This window comes from Engystomops pustulosus, chromosome 1 (assembly GCF_040894005.1).
Source record: "Engystomops pustulosus chromosome 1, aEngPut4.maternal, whole genome shotgun sequence".
NCBI classification, from domain to species: Eukaryota; Metazoa; Chordata; class Amphibia; order Anura; family Leptodactylidae; genus Engystomops; species Engystomops pustulosus.
Window position 1 is genome coordinate 140,857,718 of NC_092411.1, and position 20,118 is coordinate 140,877,835.

The 20,118-nt window shown below is 40.9% G+C and overlaps 1 protein-coding gene across 6 annotated transcripts in view; it reads right to left on the reverse strand.

The window, feature by feature from the left end:
* The window catches only part of PTBP3 (polypyrimidine tract binding protein 3), a 141,896-nt gene that overhangs the window by 48,000 nt on the left and 73,778 nt on the right, over nt 1-20,118 (reverse strand). Inside the window, exons 1-2 of one of the 6 annotated variants that reach the window (XM_072154767.1) lie at nt 15,240-15,420; nt 14,256-14,323 (exon numbers count right to left, since the gene is read on the reverse strand). The exons of 2 other annotated variants lie outside the window; for them this stretch is intronic. The gene's annotated coding sequence lies outside the window, so the exon portion shown is untranslated. Of the gene's footprint in view, nt 1-10,905; nt 10,978-14,255; nt 14,324-15,239; nt 15,421-20,118 lie in introns of those variants that run through there. 3 more of the 6 variants (XM_072154770.1, XM_072154772.1, XM_072154782.1) reach the window with 3 other exon arrangements.

Genomic DNA, 20,118 nt, shown 5'->3' on the forward strand with positions numbered 1-20,118 from the left:
CTCACATATAAAAGAGACCGAACAGAAAGCTAGAGTACCGTATTTTTCGGACTATAAGGCACACCAGATTATAAGGCGCACCATCAATAAATGCCTGCTAAAACGTCTAGGTTCATATATAAGGTGCACCGGATTATAAGGCGCACCTGATTATAAGGATGAATGACCAGCAGATGGCAGATCTGTGCACAATTCAAGGCAGCTGTTGTCTGTCAGTACGGTTCATATATAAGGCACACTGGACTATAAGGCGCACCTTTGATTTCTGCGAAAATCAAAGGATTTTTTGTGCGCCTTATAATCCGACAAATACGGTAACCCTAGTAGTCACTTACAGCCCACAACTGGAGATCCTACATCATATTGCCAAGGAACTCCAACCAATTCTGCATAAAGATACAAGACAAAGAAATATTCCCAGTCCCTACTCTCCTGACACAGAGGGAAAGGAAAGAATGGGAGTATAAATTAATGAGGAGATTCAACACCTTACAAAGTGGTCATAACACTCATGCCAGCTTCATGACCCCCTATCGCTGACCTGGAGGCCACAAGCAGATAAGAGCCAGGGCTCCCTTGCCATGCCTCACAGGTTTTTAGTGTGTTTTTGCCGCCCTGCTGTAATAAAGATGGCCCTGTTTTTATCTGCCGTTTTAAAGTTTTTTTTAATATCCTTTGATGATCACTGCCTAGTGTGTATAAAATTCCTTGAATTTTCCGTTTCATGCATAACATCATGTCTGACCAATAGAACTAGTATTCTCGGAAGCTCGCCATCAAATATACTCAGTTAGCCTCAGAAAGGTATGGCCTGATTTCTTTACTCTTCTTCAGATAACGCTAGAAGCGTCTTACCTGAGCTAAGGAGAAAAAGAACCGGACTGTTGGTCAGTGATCCGAGGTGTTGTTTTCAGATGAAAATAAGTTTTGCATTTCTTTTGGAAATCATGGTCTTAGAGTCTAGAGAAAAAGTGGTGAGGCACAATCTAAGCAGCCTGAGGTCTAGTGTGAGGTTTCCACAATCAGTGATGGTTTGGGAGCCATGTCATCTGCTGGTGTGGGTCCACTGTGTTTTATCAAGGCTGAAATCAATGCAGCCGTCTACCAAGAAATTTTATAGCACATCCTGCTTCCCTCTGCCGACAAGCTTTTTGGAGATGGAATTTTCATTTTCCAGCAGGATTTGGCACCTGTCTACACTGACAAAAGTACCAATACCTGTGTATAACGACAGTGTCACTGTGCTTGAATGGCCGGCAAACTTGCCTGACCTTAAACTCATAGAGAATCTATGGGGTATTGTCAAGAGGAAGATGAGAGACCCCAGACCCAACAATGCAGACGAGCTAAAGCAACCAGGGCTTCCATCACACCTCACCTCCATGCCACACTGCATTGATGCTGTCATTCATGCAAAAGGAGCCCCAACCAAGTATTGAGTGCATTTACTGGACATACATTTTGTTTGGCCAACATTTATTTGTTCAAATATATTTTATACAGTTGGTGTTATACAATCAATTTTTTTGAGATAATGGAGCAGATTTATCAAGCTGTCTAAAAGTCAGAATATTCCTAGTTGCCAATGGCAACCAATCACAGCTCAGCTTTCATTTTACCATTGCTCATGAATATTTTAAAGGGGATCTGTGATTGGTTGCCATGGGCAACTAGAAATATTCTAACTTTCAGACAGCTTTATAAATCTGCCCCAATGACTTTTAGGCTTTCCTTGGATGCAAGCCATAATTTTTAACATAAATAAACACTTGAAAAAGGTAACGGTTTTCAGGCACCTCTATGATTGGAACGTCAAAAGGAACAGTGTTTTTAAAAACGGATGTCTTTGCACAAAAAAAAAAAAATCAGTGCGCCAAATAATGCTAACATAACAGAATTTTTGGAATAAAATAAGCTAACTAATAGGAGGTCCAAAATACAACTAGTCAGTATTTTACTAGATTTTTCACCCAGCATCACAGTGATAAACCTGGTGCACCATAAGACTGTCTTGTCTAACTCTGCATTGTCTTACCTTACAACAAAAAAAAAAAACGTACAAGAAAGGAAACTGCTCAAGTAGTTAGTATTACAATCTTAGCAAGTGTTTTAGTAAAGGGATTGGTTAATGTTAGGCCCTGTTGCATAGTAAAGCGTGATGCACTAAAGAAGAGTGAATCTCCCCCACCCGCATTTTAAGTGAACAGCTATAGTGTCCAAATGGTATATTAGCATAGAACAGCACAAGTGTACTTTATCTTGTAGAATATTTCTAAACTATAATATTTTCTTTCTAAATTAGATAAATTAAAAAAATATAGAAAATGGAGGTGTAGTTTTCAGGATTGAACCGTAAAGCACTACTTACAGAGTAGCTTATGGCACAGTCACTGAGGCTGGAATTGGCACAGGAAGGGAGACTACAACAAAATTACAATTCGTGTCCATATGTAGGACAAAGATGAACACACAGAAGTCTTCTACAGTTAACTATTTATGCAACCCTAAGCATCAAGCAAATTGGGTACATGCATTTTTCTTTTTCATTCAGTTAACACACATACACACACCAATCAAATATTCCAACACAACATATATTTTATGAACATACCATCATATACTGTGGCTAATATCACAAAACTTTACCAGGGTAAGAATAACACCCTGATAGAGTCACCCATATAGTACTTACCCTGATAGATGTTTCTATGGTTACATGACCCACCGGCAGAATGACCGGTGATGTCACTCGCCCAGCTGCCTTCTGATGGATGGGGGGGACTGCACTGGAAGAGATTATGACAGAGGAGGGTTTCTACAGAAATGACTACATGCCCCCCTTCATCTGCCAGAAGACAACAAGAGGGGACGTCACAGGAAGTTCTGAGTCATGGTGCCTGAGGGTCATGTGATCCACCACTCCAGGCAGTTTTACTTAAATTTTATGAGGGGAAGTACTATATAGGTGCCCATGGTAAAGTTTTGTGATAGTGGCCAACCCTTTAAGTACCCTAGTTCATGACGCAAGCCCAGGTAGAAATTGGTAGCAGACAAGCACCATGTGGAGGAGAAGTTGAGAAGAGCTGACTGCACAGTTAAGGTTCTCTTTCTGAGAACCAATTTCTGAGAATTAGAGAAAGACTTGCTACCCATTGGGACTTACCCAATAAAGCTTTGCATCTATCTGATCTGAAACTAATACCACCTAGTGTTATTGTAGTAGACAGTAGAAGGTGGGCAAACTCAAGTTCACCCACTGTGAACCAATGCTACTTTGCAGATTAAGTTGATCAGTAGATATAATTTGCACAGTACTTGGTAGGTGTTCCATACCGATTTCTTTTAGGGAAAAAGTAAAAAAACAGGAGTTACTTACCGGTAATGATGTTTCCTCGTACCACGACGGCACCAACCAGAGAGAGAGAGGGATCCACCCCCGGGGACAGGAAACCTGAGCATAAAAACACGCCCCTCCTATCCTACCTCAGTGGGTTACAGAGACTTGGAAGAACCTTATTATTAGTATATCAGAAAAAACATTTTCCATGTAACCATAATTTTGACAAAATTATTTTATTACCTTTTTTATTTATTTTTTAAAAAAAAATTTAAATATCAATATTAATATTAATATTTATTTTATTTTTTGACACCCATGAAATACCACCAATAAGAGGTAGGAAAAAAATCACCAGGGTGGGAATATACCAGGTGCCGTCGTGGTACGAGGAAACATCATTACCGGTAAGTAACTCCTGTTTTCCCCAGCACCACGACGGCACCAACCAGAGAGATTTTCAGAGAGAAATATTTAGGGAGGGAAAAATCATAAGAAACACGCCCCCAGAGGAGAGCGCTTTTCTCTCCAAAGAGTTCAAGAGTACCCACCACATTTAACCGATAGTGTTTTAAGAAAGTGTGGGGGAGTAAACCCGCATGCTCCCTGACAATCCATCTCAATTATGCCCAAGATGTGGCTAGTGCTCGGGTAGAAAAGGCACGGATAGTTTCTGGGGCAGATTCTTCAGTTACTTCCTAGGTCAGATTCTATTTTTTATAAAGGTCTAGACCACCAAGTAAAAAGATTATTTTCTTTTACACCATACACATGATCTTAAGATATATTATAACCGAACAATTGGCCTCTAGTTAAAGAAAAACCTTCTTCCACTTCAGACTTTGGATTAGAAGCAAGGAACATAAGGAATATTCTGTATGACAAATGAAAGATAGAGGAGGCCAGTCCACAATACCTCCGTAACTACATAATTAGGCAAAAACCTTTGCGAGTCGGAACATCCTACTGTGGGATCAAAAGTGAAACTGTCTTTTTAACCTAATCACCCATGGATTAGATGTCAACTATACTAACCAGAAAGCATAAGGTTTTTCCCCCCAGAGAAAAACCTGATACTAGAAAATAAAATGTTCCAAAATAACTTGAGATTTACATATGACGGACAACGGATTGATCTTCCATTTATATTAGGTGTTCCTAAGGAACACGTTAAAGAGCAACTTTGTTTTCATTGTATCTTTTTTTTTTTTTTTTTTTTTGACAGTATATATAATAATTTATTAGAACCTCTTTTGGAATCCTGACAGCACCTTGCTTAGATTCCAAAGGTCCGACCACTAGACTCTCTAGTGAGGATTACAGCCTCTACCCTTCATGCAAAACACAAGTTGTAGTGATCTCAAATAAACTAAGACCGGGTAAGGCTGGTATAAAGGCCATCGTTAGAACTAGGAGGGACATGGGTGGCCTGCCGACTCAGATTAACTGGTTTATCTATTTTAAAACTTCCTATAAGAAGGTACAGCTTTTGCCCCTAATGGCAGATAGCTTTCTCTATATACAAATGCAGCATAGAGGAATGACTGGATATGAATGGAATATCAGGGTCCTCTCCCCTATTTTAGTATTATGTGAGGTATATGATAGGTGGATGACTCCCTGACGTCATAGGGACTTGTGCACCTGTACACATTGTATCATAGAATGTGGAGGGACATGGGTAAATAATGGGGTTATTACACATGAATATATTTGATACCCAGATGGATGTTGGTCACTACAAGCTATTAATGGCTAATTTGAAGTGTAATATGGTTGTAGAATGTACCTTATATGATCACATGATTTAATGATGTCCATATACAGGTAGTCCCCAGGTCACGAACAAGACAGGCCCCCAGGTTCGCTCCCAGGCAGAACCCGCATGGAAATCGGAACTGTACGTTCCACAACCGCAGTCCCAGACCAAAAAAAAAACACCTCTCTTTTTTTAAAACTGCAATATATTACTTAAATCTGCAGGATCTGAAAAGAGACACTGAATATGAGGGCGCTACACCAAAGACCATCACCATTATTATTCTGACTTGCTCTTGCTCTACCTTTGTGACCTTGAAGAGAGGCAGACTGTCGGGCTTATACAAATAAGCAGACCACCATCAGGGAAACATATCCCATTGGGAATCTCCAAGTCTGGGTACACATTGTTATTTGGAGTTCGCTGTACCCGCAAAGCACACAACGCCAGGAGCATATCTTATCAGTAAGGATTTTGCCCTTATTCACCACATCTTGCTCCCTTATAGAGAAATTGCTTGGAGCAAAGATTCTGATACCATTCACCCTAACTTGCTTACCTTTGGAACAGCTGCTCTCAGCAAAGACTCTGGCATCATTCACATTAACTTACTTACCTGTGAAACTATTGTCTCTATCAAGGTCTTTGACATAATCCCCATTATCTTGTGTATTTTGGGTACTTGTGGAACCACTGCTCACAGCCTGGATCATTCACATTACTTTGTGTACCTGTGGAAACTATTCACAGCAAGGATTATGTAATCATTCATATTACCTTGGGTATTTGTGGAACCACCGGTTTCAGCAAGGAGTATAGCATCATTCCAATTACTCTGTGCCTGTGGGACTATTCACAGCGACTATTATTGTGTATTTGTGGAACCACCGCTTACAACAAGGAGTATAGCATCATTCACATTACTCTGTCTATGGAACCATTCACAGCCACTATTATTGTGTATTTGTGGAACCACCGCTCACAACAAGGAATATAGCATCATTCACATTACTCTATGCCTGTGGGACTATTCACAGCAACTATTATTGTGTATTTGTGGAACCACCGCTCACAACAAGGAGTATAGCATCATTCACATTACTCTATGCCTGTGGGACTATTCACAGCAACTATTATTGTGTATTTGTGGAACCACCGCTCACAACAAGGAGTATAGCATCATTCACATTACTCTATGCCTGTGGGACTATTCACAGCAACTATTATTGTGTATTTGTGGAACCACCGCTCACAACAAGGAGTATAGCATCATTCACATTACTCTATGCCTGTGGGACTATTCACAGCAACTATTATTGTGTATTTGTGGAACCACCGCTCACAACAAGGAGTATAACCTCATTCACATTACTCTATGCCTGTGGGACTATTCACAGCAACTATTATTGTGTATTTGTGGAACCACCGCCCACAACAAGGAGTATAACCTCATTCACATTACTCTATGCCTGTGGGACTATTCACAGCAACTATTATTGTGTATTTGTGGAACCACCGCTCACAACAAGGAGTATAGCATCATTCACATTACTCTATGCCTGTGGGACTATTCACAGCAACTATTATTGTGTATTTGTGGAACCACCGCTCACAGCAAGGAGTATAACCTCATTCACATTACTCTGTGTCTGTGGAAGTATTCACCGCAACTATTATTGTGTATTTGTGGAACCACCGCTCACAGCAAGGAGTATAGCATCATTCACATCACTCTATGCCTGTGGGACTATTCACAGCAACTATTATTGTGTATTTGTGGAACCACCGCTCACAGCAAGGAGTATAACCTCATTCACATTACTCTGTGACTGTGGAAGTATTCACAGCCAGGGTTATATCATCATTTACATCTCCTACCATATCTTATGTATCTGAGGAACAACTATTCCCAGTAAAGGTTTTGGCATTATTTATCATAACTTGCTTGGTTTCTGGAACACTGCTCCCACAAGGATTCAGGTATAATTAACAATATCTTCTATACCTCCTGTTATAAAGCTGCTCTGTCTTTAGTGAGGAATCCCATCTTTCCATGCACTCCACAACCACAATGTATTATATGAGCAAACCTTTTATATCCTATTGTATGCAGATGAACAAGGTTGGAGAGAGCAGTTTGAATTAAGTTAGGAAATTGCACACCAAAGTTACCAAACTGCAATATGCCATAAAAGAGTAGCTTTCAAACTTAAGTTTGCAGGCATAGAAGCACCCGATAATGAGGGTTTTTCTACCTCTTGTAATTTTGAGCCAGGTGATCCATGTTGATGGAAACTCACTTTCTATGTCCAAGCAATGCTTTATGAAAGCGGCATGTGGCCTAAGATAACTGAAGAGCAACCATGTGCTCTGTGAAGTGTCTCAGTCCTGAACTTCTCTCCATACCTGGAGGGGAGGCTAACCTGCAAGTCGTTAGATGATTGACTGAACTACCTGAAACTCTCATACAAGTGCAGAATTCCCTTTAGCTGCACTTAGCTGTAGTAAACGCTCATAGGCTATAATTCAGAGCATGCTTGCAAACAGTTTATGCAGCATTTTTTGTCTCCTGATCTGCTCAGTTAAACATACACCACAATCTGACCATCAGCGAGTTCTGTGCAGGACGCCATAATAAACAGAAACCATGTGTTTCCTTGAGGCACCTCCACACTAAACTCTTCTCCACACTGGGAGAAGAGGTTAACCTGCAAGCCGTTAGCCAATTAACTGAAGCTGGCTGCAAGGGTAATTAATCCAAGCTGCAACCCAAGCTACTGAACAGGATTTTAGACCTGACGAGAGCAAGTATGTTCAGCTTAGAATGGCTGGTAGTTTTCCAATGTATCCATGGGTTAACTAGAATCCATATTACACATTTCATATCATGAGTGTAATAAAAAAAAGTAGACTTACCACCCGGAACTCTCCTATGGGTACGATGGTTTTTCCGGGTCTGTGGGGATCGGTGACCTTTTTGTCAGGTCCTGTGAGCCCCCTCATAAGAGATAATCCAACAGACACAACCCATTCCACTGGAGGTGTGTACTGTACAGGATGCCCGAAGTCCCATCCTGTTAGCGCCATTCACCACGTGAGGTGTGTTTGGAGAGGAGGAATCACACCATGCAACTGTGAATCCTGTTTCTGGAGAGGTCGGATACTGGACACGTCTCCCTGCATACCTGCTCCCACTCTGGGGTCGGTACCGTGCAGCAGAAAACCAGAACAGGCACACTCTAGTCCCCATTATACATCATGTTGTTTCTGGGGCTAGGACACACATAATGGCAACTATCATTGCTGACACTTTGCCTAGACCCGCAGCACCTCGCCTGTGCTGCTTTGGATCGCTCCAGATCTGGATAACCTCCAGCTCACTGGCCGGGTTCAAAACCTAGTACCTGCCGTCTGACAGGCACCAGGTAGTAATCCTCTTAACACTCAGGTTCCCGCCAGGGACAGGAAACCACTGAGGTAGGATAGGAGGGGCGTGTTTTTATGCTCAGGTTTCCTGTCCCCGGGGGTGGATCCCTCTCTCTCTCTGGTTGGTGCCGTCGTGGTGCTGGGGAAAACACTGAAAATAATCACCTACGCTCCTCTTCATCTTAATCCCTGCGGTTGTCTTCACTAGTCATGACAGGCCGGGCTTATAAAAAGTAGGTCGAAGAAAGGGGACAAGATTTCTGGCGCTCTGGGCTGCTAACTATGCACGCCCTGCTGGGTGAGGGAGGTGACATCACGAGAGAGGTGTGAATTCACACCTCCTTTGTGATAGATGCTTCCCTCACCCATGTTGGAGAGGGAGAGGACGTCACACAGGGGACTTGCCCAGATATCGGGCTGCTTTTTGTATTTCTCTTTTCGAAGGGATCCCGGCGTGTCAAGAATAGTGAAGACCCCATGAGCTGTAAAGTGCTGCAGAATATGTTGGCTCTATATATTGGTTGTCTGCCTTTATGATATACACATGGTTTTGACTTCCAAAAAAACATCAGAAAACCTTAAAGAAAACCTGTCAGGTAGGACATTAAAGGAAACCTACCACTTGAAGTGGCAGGTTTCCGATGGCAATACCGGGCACCAGCTCAGGGTGAGCTGGTGCCGGAGCTTATTTTAGTAAGTGTTTTAAACCGCGGTATCGCGGTTTAAAACACTTTTTAAACTTTATAGCCGGCGCATGGAGGTACGCGCTCGGCGCTTACCATGAGCGCGGCTCTCATTCACTTCCTATGTAGCCGCGCGCACGGTAAGCGCCGAGCGCGTACCTGCCTGCGCCGGCTATAAAGTTTAAAAAGTGTTTTAAACCGCGATACCGCGGTTTAAAACACTAACTAAAATAAGCTCCGGCACCAGCTCACCCTGAGCTGGTGCTCGGTATTGCCATCGGAAACCTGCCACTTCAAGTGGTAGGTTTCCTTTAAGCCAACTAAAATGACGCTGAAAGTTCTCTCGATGGCACCTTTATGGATACCTAGCGAGGAGATTGATAAGATCCAACTGACCCATCTCTGTTGCTCCCCGTGCCTGCACAGTAGTTCAATGAAGCCAGAGCAGTACACGCCAGCTTTATCATGAAAGCACCATACCCCTGGTGCATGTGCTGTGAAGCCGGGGTGAAGAACGCCGACTTAACTGTGTGACTGCATAGGGAGCAACAGAACTATGTAAGTATAGAAGTTTTTTTTTTTAGTGGGCACCTAGGGAAAAGAATAAAGCAGTCCTGTGGGTGGTTTATGTCTTAATAGGTTCACTTTAAAGATCGCCAAACCCTCATTCACAAAAGACAAGCAGCTGTAACAAATCTATGCATAAAGCATTTGTAAGTGCCAAAGAAAACGCTCCTCAACTTGATATCAGAAACGTAAGGGCTCTTTCACACGCCCTGTGCACTGCCCTTACAGAGAGCACCAATTTATTTTTTTGGTGCACCTTTAATATAGGGCATGTGACAGATTTCTGTCGGACTTTGCATGATAAAAGCGGTGCACGGTCCGACTAAGTACCGAAACGTCCATTTCAGTGCAAAAAATTTGTGCAGCATGAAGAATAGTGCAATGTGTCACAAAACGGTTGCGTGCGACACAAATGTTACGCAGTTACTTCTTAAATACCTGAGCAAGAAGTTTGCACCTAAAAGAAAGTGCAAAGTCCACCATAAAACTGGTGCGCGGCCCTTAAACAAAATCCACTGGGGCACAAGTGTGAAAACCCCCCTACTGGTCCAATGCTATTGAAGTCATAGACCATTGTCTATGACAATGTCTGAAGTGCAATGCAAGTATAATGGAAACCTTATAGACTCCAGAAAATAAGCCATAAATTATGCCTTGAAAAGAGCATATGTCCGAGGAAGAAGTTTTTCTTTTTAGGTTTTTTAGCACTGGGAATCCCCTTACAAAACATGTGTATCCCATGAAAAGATAAAACTATCAGATCCTTCTACCCACTTTCTCATCTACTTGCCTTTTCATACCTAATTTGCAGTTCCAAAATGTAAAGGATATGAAGATTGAGTGCTGGATTTACCCTGTGATTCCCCCAGGAATCCTCTCCTACCCTGGCTATAAATACTACAGTAGTTGCGGGACAGTTAGGTAAGAGTTCACGAAAAATGTATGGCATGGGCAGCTGCATGTTGCATGTCCACAATTTCAACATGGTGATCACCAGTGATGGCAGCAGTCAAGTTATATTACACAGAGGAGAATATCAGCAGTACTCCAGGTTGCATAAAGACTACTTGATACCAAAACATCAGGACAGAAGGAAAAGCATAAACACTGCTTCCTGCATTTCAGCCGTGTACCTGTCATGTTCATTTTAAAGGGGTTGTACAGTTTCAGGAAATAAATGTCATTGTTTATTCCCCACAATGTTCAAGATCCCTGCTTGCCATCATTCTAGAAGAAGCTTCATTTATGCTTAGCTCCAGTGGGTAGAATTCTGCCCCTGGTCATGTGATGTCACACAAGTACATGGCTTAGTATAACACACATAAATGATTTATATGTAAGTGGTCAGCTGTCAGAGTAGTATTAGACTTACACAGTCTGCGATTTGTAAAGCGCTACAGAATATCATGGTGCAATGTAAAAAACAAGATTATTATTATTATTATTATGGGAGGGGCAACAGTTTTCTATAAGACAAGAGAAGGGGCAAGCTGCAGAAGTTGGAGTAGCTGGGATAAGAGAAGAGATAAGAGAGATCAGAGAATTCTGGGAGCCATATTGAATGATCCTTGACACCTAGAATCTCAATTCTTTTTGCATCTGAAAGAAAAAAACATTTTTTTCATATAAAATAGTGTCTAAATGCCAAGGAACCATAGATATTCAGGTTTAGAGTGTCACTTTAACGGATAATATCTTTGGTTCCCAGGTACCTAGAAACCCATTCCAAAATTTATATGAAAAAGGAGATTTAAGGTGGCAGGCATCCAAAGTTATAGCATTCTAAAATGCCCCCCTCCAGGTTGGTGCCAGCAAGAAGAAAGGAAAGCTGGAGGAGGCTGGAGAGAGCAACTTCACACAGCTTACAGATAAAGTAAATATTGACCTTACAGCTAAATTTTAGAAAAGGATAACAATTAGTCTCAGATTGTCGTATATTAATTTTTTTTTGCGTAATAGAGTGAGAAGATGAACATTTGAGCATCTTCGCCTATTTAACTCTGTGACTTTGCTTTTTCATTAGCTGGGTTTATGGATATACAGTTTTTTTTTTCATTTTGTCTACTGATGTATAAAGAAGTGTACAATAATAATTTTCTGATTCTTTCTTTCTCTCTCATTTTGTGTTACAAATTATTTAAAGTTTATGTGACTACCCAAGACAGTTTCTGTTGATAAGACTAAGCATTCTCAGTCATTACTGGTGCTTGCCATTTCCTGTTAAATGTCAGGTTACACCTGTTCATGTAAGACACCAAAAAGGAAATTATTTCCTTAATTTATTTTCATTACATTGGGATCAGCCTATTTTTTTTAGCTGTGCTGTATTGCTGACTATTGGGGTTTTGCTCCAGCAGACTCCATTCTGCCCATGTATAACCTGATGACACATGTACTCCTACATATGCTTGTTTGCAATTCTCCATTGGTTAGTACAGTAGAATGTCAGCTTCAGCTACATGATTTGCCAATAGATTTAGTTTCCAGAAAACATTCTAGTACATACTCCCAAGATTACCTCTATTGCAAATCCAATCAAAGGGAAAGTCACTATGCCACTCACAAACAAAAGACTAGTATTAATGGAAGAAACATGGGGTTTAAAGGGAATGTGTCACCAGAAAATGAATCACTAGCCAAGGCTCCCTGCACGTGAACATGCATGGTCCATGGAGACCTGTAACAGTGTTGGTGCTACTGTTCATCCAGCAGATATCATGGGATCTGTCCAGCACACGGGACCATTTCCAGGGACAGAGTATGTTTGTGTGCAGGGGGCCTGCTTCTTTAGAAGTTTCTTTTGCAGTGCTTTAGAATAAAGCCTAACATATAACATAAGTCAGCGCTTATGCCATACATCTGCAGCTCTCATGTTTCATTACAAAAAAAATAAAAAATAATTAATTTAATGGCAGCGTATAGAATGAATTAGAATAGTGTTATAATATGTTCCTTACCCCTCCCCCCATTATATCAGAAACCATTAAGATATTTTTGCTGGATTAGCATGACAGACTTGCTTTTATTACAAATTGACCTCAACAGAAATGAAATAGTTTTCTTAGATTGGTCTGCTTATGTACAGACATAGGGGCAGATTTATAAAAAGTGTCCTAAGGTTAGTGGAGAGTTAGACCAGACAGTCTTATTCTGCACCAGATTTATATAAGTGTCTGGTGCTGGGTGATGAATCTGCTCCGACTATAAGACTGTCTGGTCATACACTGCACCTATTACTTGGCTTACTTTACGTCTGAGAATTAGGACACAATTCTGTCAGGTCAGTAGTATTTCTGGTGCACAGTGGTGTTTTTTTTTTTTAAAGCAAGATCACGCCCCCTTTTCAGAGGCCACACCTATTTTGTTGAGCTAGTTGTAGGAGAGCCAGAAAAGAGTCTCAAACCGTTTATAAACGTTGTGCAGTTTTTTAGTGCAAGCTACGACAGAATTCTGTCGTGGACAGTTTAATAAATCTCCCTCATACTGTTTATGAAAAGATATCGGTCAGATTTACTGTAAAAACAGGATATGAATGGGCCCTTAGAATACACAGCTGGAGTTTATGCATAACACAAACATGTCATAAATCTAACCCCAAACCAGGGAAATACTGCACTGGCTACTAGATCTAAAGGACTGTAGTTGTAAGAAGTAACCCAAAGGTAGACATATCCCGCCTCCACAACTTGAAAATGTGCAGTGTCACTTCCATGACATTTGGAATACCTTAGAGGGGTTGGCCACACATTTGTTGTCATATGTGGTGGGCAGGATATGAGGTAACTTACCCATATACATCTATTAAAAGCTCCGAATCACTTTCTTGAGATAAGGGTCCCTGGCTCAGAAATGTCTTTTACCTCATTAGCTAGTCATTCCTGAACTTAAAATGGCCGAAACAGGATAAGTTTTGTGTGACAGGACAACCCTTATCTAAAGTACAGTGGAGTGAGGGTAACAGGACTGAATACAATCATAAGGTGCTGGAAGGCAGAGAATGAACACACTGGTCATGGACATTTAGGATCACATGACCCACAATCTCCTGTCTTTTATTGGACAGGAATAGCAGCTGGTTAGACAAAAGACATTTCTGAACCAGGAGGCTTTACTTTACACATCAAGAAAGCCATGCAGCATTGTTAATAGATGTATATTGATTGGTAAATTACCTTATATCCTGCCTCACACAGAAGTTGACGTTAAGCGGCCAACCCCTTTCTCCCTGCAGACAATTTAAGATGATTGCTTACTAGAGAGTTATATTTATATTTTGCCAATATGCTTTGAGACTATATGGATACCAATAAGCTATAAATAAAATAAAAAATAAAAAATTTGTCTATGGCAGAAATCAGCTAAAACCGAATAACAAGCATTAAGTGGTGTCATTAAAGTAGGACAATACTGACAAGACTTAATATATAAATAATTTTTCTTAAAATTATTTTTTTCGTAAGAATATGTAGATATTTTTTATTACCTCAGATTTTCTTAAAAAGCTGGGTCATGAACGAAGCCTCAGTGAATTTCTACCAGAAGGAAATTCAGCTAAAAGGGAGAAGAGAGGAAACAGAAAATATATCTATATATTTTTTTGCTTTTCCTGTGTTTTAGGATATATAAGTAGTTAAAAGGAAGATGTTAGAGAAGCAAACTGATTCTTCAACATCAATGGAAAGTTTTAAGGCTGTTTGCAGATATGTAGCACTTACAGGTCAAAGGATAATGGATTTGTCAGGTCTAACTATAAATTAGTTAATTCAATTTACCAATGTTTAATGACAGTTTCCAAAAACTCATATACACTCTCTCTCTCTCAAAATCATCCAGATGCTTTAGAAAGTCATTGGTTTTGGTGTAAATAAAATACTGTACAATCTAGACAACAATTTGGTCTTCAAAACTAACCCATGTGCCATAGAAACTGAAACCATCTTTATAAAATACTTATTTTATAGAAAAAAAACAAAACCATTTCCATTTATAAGCCATATATTTATCCAATAATGGCAGATCTAAGAGCTGATCTAAGAATAAAGAAAAAAAACCAATGTAAGCAATCGAGTCTAGTAGTCTTTCATCCGCCATTAACCCTTGAATACTCTTCACTTAAAAGGTCTGACGTCTCACAAATTGTATTCAACAACAGGTTTCTTTTCCATTGTTTCAATTACGAGTACACAAAGAAGCAAATGACTTGGAACGTAACAAATAGGGCAATTATGTCACAGTTACCAAACAGGAAGTAGATATTTATTTAATTTGTAAAGCAGCGTATTAACTTTCATAACTCAATACACAAGAATAAGGCACAGTAAAAAGTAAATTATGTGATTGAAGTAAAAGAGAGTTCTGCATATTCAGATACATCTACCCAAAGTGGAGGAAAGGAAAAGGCAGGGCGACTGTAGCTGCTGTGAAGCAGTTGGGTGTAGCTCTGCCATGAAACTCCGAGCAATACTACCTTTTACAAGTTGTGTGTCACTGCCAAGACTTCAGACGAGGTGGCAACATGGTCCAGCCGTGAATGAGGGTGACGGAGGCAACAAGCTGCCATGTAGGCCTCTAGCATTAGAAACAGATTTCAGAAAGAGAGAAAAGAGAGAGAGCTGAAGGGAAGCAGGATAGAAAAGAGGAAGCAGTGGGAGCTGCACGCAGTAGATAAACAAATTACCCTCACACAAAAGAGGGCTGTCATTTCAGGCAAACAGCACAGATGAATGAGAGCAGAGCGCTGGGAGGGAGGGGACTAGAACACCCAGCTCTCCTCAACAGGTGATAGCTCGACCAGCACGCCTGCTGCTAGCAGCCTCAACTTTGGCTTAATAACACAAAACTCAATGAAGATCAGGGAAAAGAAACTATAAGTGAATAAGAGGCAGTTTTACCAATCTGAATAAGAAGCTATAGATAACTCAGGCTTAAATGGGCAAATCATTTTACTTAACAAAGGTTAACAAACCAAATACCTTGTGAAATAAAAGTGGGACGATATTCCCAGCTGTACTAAAAACATTTTTTTACAATGGGAATGAATGCCATGTCTAGGCTTTAAAAAAAACATACAGACCTGAGTCAGACAAATGTCTATTGAACACTGGATTCCCCTTCATATTTTATTTCACAAGGAAATCCCCAAAAGGGCCAAACACTTGTACTTTGCCAGGCTCAACAAGAATTAGGGCACCAGTTTGCACATTTAGCTATGGATGTCTACTTCAATAGATTTTCATTTTATAAACAGGCTGAATAAATTAAGGTGGATTACAACTTTATCTTAAATTACCGATTTATCCATTGGGATATAGTTTGCCCTACGTAATAAAAAGTTGTAGACACATAAGGGGATATGAATAAGAAGCTAAAGTCAGCCTTATCCTGCAGCTTGGCTGTGGAAAGAGCAGCTGCTGGCTGTGTCTGCCTATTCTCCTCCTCCTGCTGCCCAGCTAGCGTGCAGCCTATTGTCTAATGGATCAATTATTGAAGAGAACCTCTTCATCATGTAATAAGATACCTGACGTTCTAACAAAAGCCTACACCACCTTGTCATTAGACAACCCAGAAGCTACAGGCATCACAAGGGGAACATTGAAGCAAACATAAAGGTGACAAATTAACAAGTCAGCAGGTAGAAGACGAAAAAAAAATAAAAATGAGTAACTGGTAGTTTATAGTGATTCCTCTACAATCTACAGCCATGTTACTGGGAGTATAATATATACAGAGTATATATATATAATTATTTAGTATTATTGATATATAGATGGATACCGTATATACCGGCGTATAAGACAACTTTTGAAGACAGAAAAATCTTCTGTCTTCTCTGGGGTCGTCTTATACGCCGGTAATCGTCTTATACGGCCGGTCCCGGTGCATGGAGAGGGCTCACCCGCGATCGGAGCCAACACCCGCGATCGGTGCATACTCACCCTCCGTTGGCCCCGATGTCCGCGCGGATCGTCTTCCGTGCAGTCTTCTTTCTTCTGCTGGGCGCCGCCATGCTTTTCCCCGGGGCGGCGCCTAGTATGACGTCAGCAGCGGCGCATCATACTAGGCGCCGTCCAGGGGAGAACAATGGCGGCGCCCGGCACGAAGTTAGTGAAGACAGAAGACGGGCGCCGAAGCCAGAAGAGGACCCACGCGGACATCGGGGGAGCAGCGCTGCAGGTCGGGGCCACCGGAGGGTGAGTATATAAGTTTATTATTTTCTATTAATGCTGGGCTGGCTGGATATTACTGGGGGCAGTGCTGTATACTACTGGGGGCAGTGCTGTATACTACTGGGGGCTGTGCTGTAATGGTAATGTTGTTGTTGTATGCCTTATGTTTATGAGCGACAGTTTTCCTGCTATATACCTGCATGTCATAAGAATTTACATTAAAAAAAGGACCATGTTAAATTCAAATCCGTTTTTTTTTTTTAATTTTTACCGGTGTTTTGTATGCGTTGGAAAAGGGGTAGTCTTATACGGCGAATATATCTTAAACTCTATATTTTAAACAGGAAAGTAGGGGGGTCGTCTTATACACCAGGTCGTCTTATACGCCGGAATATACGGTATATATAAAGATAGAAAGACCAACTGGATAAAAACAACAATAAAGGAATATGTCAAATAAACATTTAGCTGGTTCTAATGAATTACTTGTCACTATAGATCCAATAATTACTGACCGCCTGTCATTGGTTGCTACAGTCATGGCCATGGCTATCTTCACAAAATGTCCTAAAAGCTGCAGCTGGAGAGCGCTAATGCTAAATCTGACTACCTATGGAGCCAAGTGCATGATACACAATGGATTACTACACAGAAAAGAAACTCTCTCCAATGCTTCATATGATATCTTCTAATTATCTTTACCCAAACTTTCCTGGTCAGGAGGAATCCACCTCTGCGTAGTAAAGAAAGTTTATTACCTTGAACAAAATCTGCCCCATGTGAACATACCATGTATTTTTACACAGCAGCATCTCAGAATAAAGAGACTATGCATAGGCATAGTAGGTAGGACTGCTTAGGTACCCAACCATACAGCAGTGCTGGTGTCACTTTCTTATAAACAATTTCTATATTTACCCTAGGAACAAGCAACCATAAACTAAGGATGTGCGGTTCTTCACAATTGTATTAAAAATATATTTTTAGATGGAGATGCATGGCAGCTATCTATAAAGGAGACTCATGGAATAGGATACAGTAGATAAGATCAGGTTCTGGGTGAGTGATCACTCTTCAATAGAATCTAACGTGAGTCAGTGATGGTATGACGCCAGTAGTAATTTTGGGGCACACCTCAGAAATACAATGTGCGCAAACATACTAATGCCTTAGGGATTTTAGAAGGCTTGGAGAACTTAAAATGAAAAACTATTATGAATGTAAAACTACCAGATTCTGCACATTATGGCCATGAGCATGTGCTTAAATAAATAATACCTATTTTAATTTCCAATTTTTTCCTTTAGTTACCAGAGGTTGCAGTGTTAGACCACCACTGAGAGAAGAGTTCCCATGACAATACTTCTTACTCTTGTGTCATGGAAGCTCAGAGTCAACTCAGAGATACTGGTCTTAGGCACACGTAAAAAAAATTAAAGGGAGAGAGAGATACTGTGACTGGTTGATCTGAGAGATGGACTCTGATTGGATGATCAGAGGCCTAAAAATCAGTATGAACACTCTGAGATGACAAAGAGCAGAAACAGGGCACATGCAGATAGGTTCTGGGCAAACAGAGAAAAGAGATTTCTATGCTGTTTGCAGCATACTAAAGATGTTTTCATTTTATTTTCCGGTTTATCATTCAACTACAAAAAATGATCGGTGGCTACAGCATACCTCTCAATTGTTCCGGATCCATTAGGCCAGTTCAGATTTTCACGTCCCCGGGCATGTACCAGGGCAGTTTCTTGGCAATTTGTTGTACAGGCAAATATCAAAAAACAATGTGCCTTGGTTTTAGCATAAACAGGCCCCCAAGTTAAAAATATAAGAAATATTATCAATAAAAATTTTGCAGCCCACATATTTTCTCCCTCTATCTGCTAGATCCATGTTGCCTGAGATCGCATTAACACTTCACCAAGCGTCATAGACGCCATGATGAGGCGCCGTAAGACTCCCCAGAAAAATCGCCAAGCATAAAAGTAATGGCTGCCTGCAAGTAGAACTCGTACGGGAACTGTTTGTGCACATGTGTATAGAGGTGAGGGGGCGTTACAGGAGTGGATATGATATTTGTAGAAAGGTCTGGGAAGACATGTATGTTACATGGGACTGCATGTCTGGCAAGTGCTGAGGTGGCATGAGGCGTATGTTACATGAGACTGTATGTCTGGAGGGTGCTGAGGAGGCATGAGGTGTATATTACATGAGACTGCATGTCTGGTGGGTGCTGAGGTGGCATGAGGTGCATGTTACAGGGACTGCATGTCTGGCAGGGGTTGAGGTGTCATGAGGTGCATGTTACATGGGACTGCATGTCTGGCGAGTGCTGAGGCATGAGGTGTATGTTATATGAGACTGCTTGTCTGGTGGGGGCTGAGGTGGCATGAGGTGTATATGTTACATAGGACTGCACTTCTGGCAGGGGTTGAGGTGGTAGAAAATGACATCCCCCCTCCCAGAGATCGCGTTAACGCCTTTACAAACGTCAGCGATGCTTGTATATGCAGTTTTACTCATATTAAAAAAGCATTACATATCTTTTTTACTTTTACCTCATCAGCCAATACCTGCCAATAATTGGCTGCAGATGGAGGTTCATGTCATCCCTAACTACCATGAGCAATCGCCCTGCCAGTACCTTAATCTTATATTTATGAATACTATCATACCTTTCTGCTTCATTCAGGTGCACTGCTCATATCCCTCTTGGGGCTGGAGCATTAATCCCATGGTACGTCATAGATTCATACTATCATTGGCCTCAGCCAATGTTTTTTAAGACGAGATGGTATCGCTGTAGATGTCACACCAAAATTATCTACAGTTTACGTGTATTTCATGTCCAGAGCTATGATAAAATGGATATCACCTTGTTTCGAAATAGTTAAAAATCACCTAAAGTACAACACTGTCTCTCTCTTTATCACTTTTGAATTTGGTTAATGAGGAAACGCACTGCTACAAATTAAATATTACTGTCTTTAAAAGAGAAGACTTGTGTTGCCTTTTCGAATAGATTTAGGCGTAGCAGATGGTTTCTGTTTATTCAGCAAGCCAGGTGGAGGATGTTGGAAAATATATAATCCTCCCAATGTTTCACATAACCATCATCATTGTCTTTTGAGTGGAATGAAAGTCCCATAATACTAGACAACGTCTAATTTACAGCCT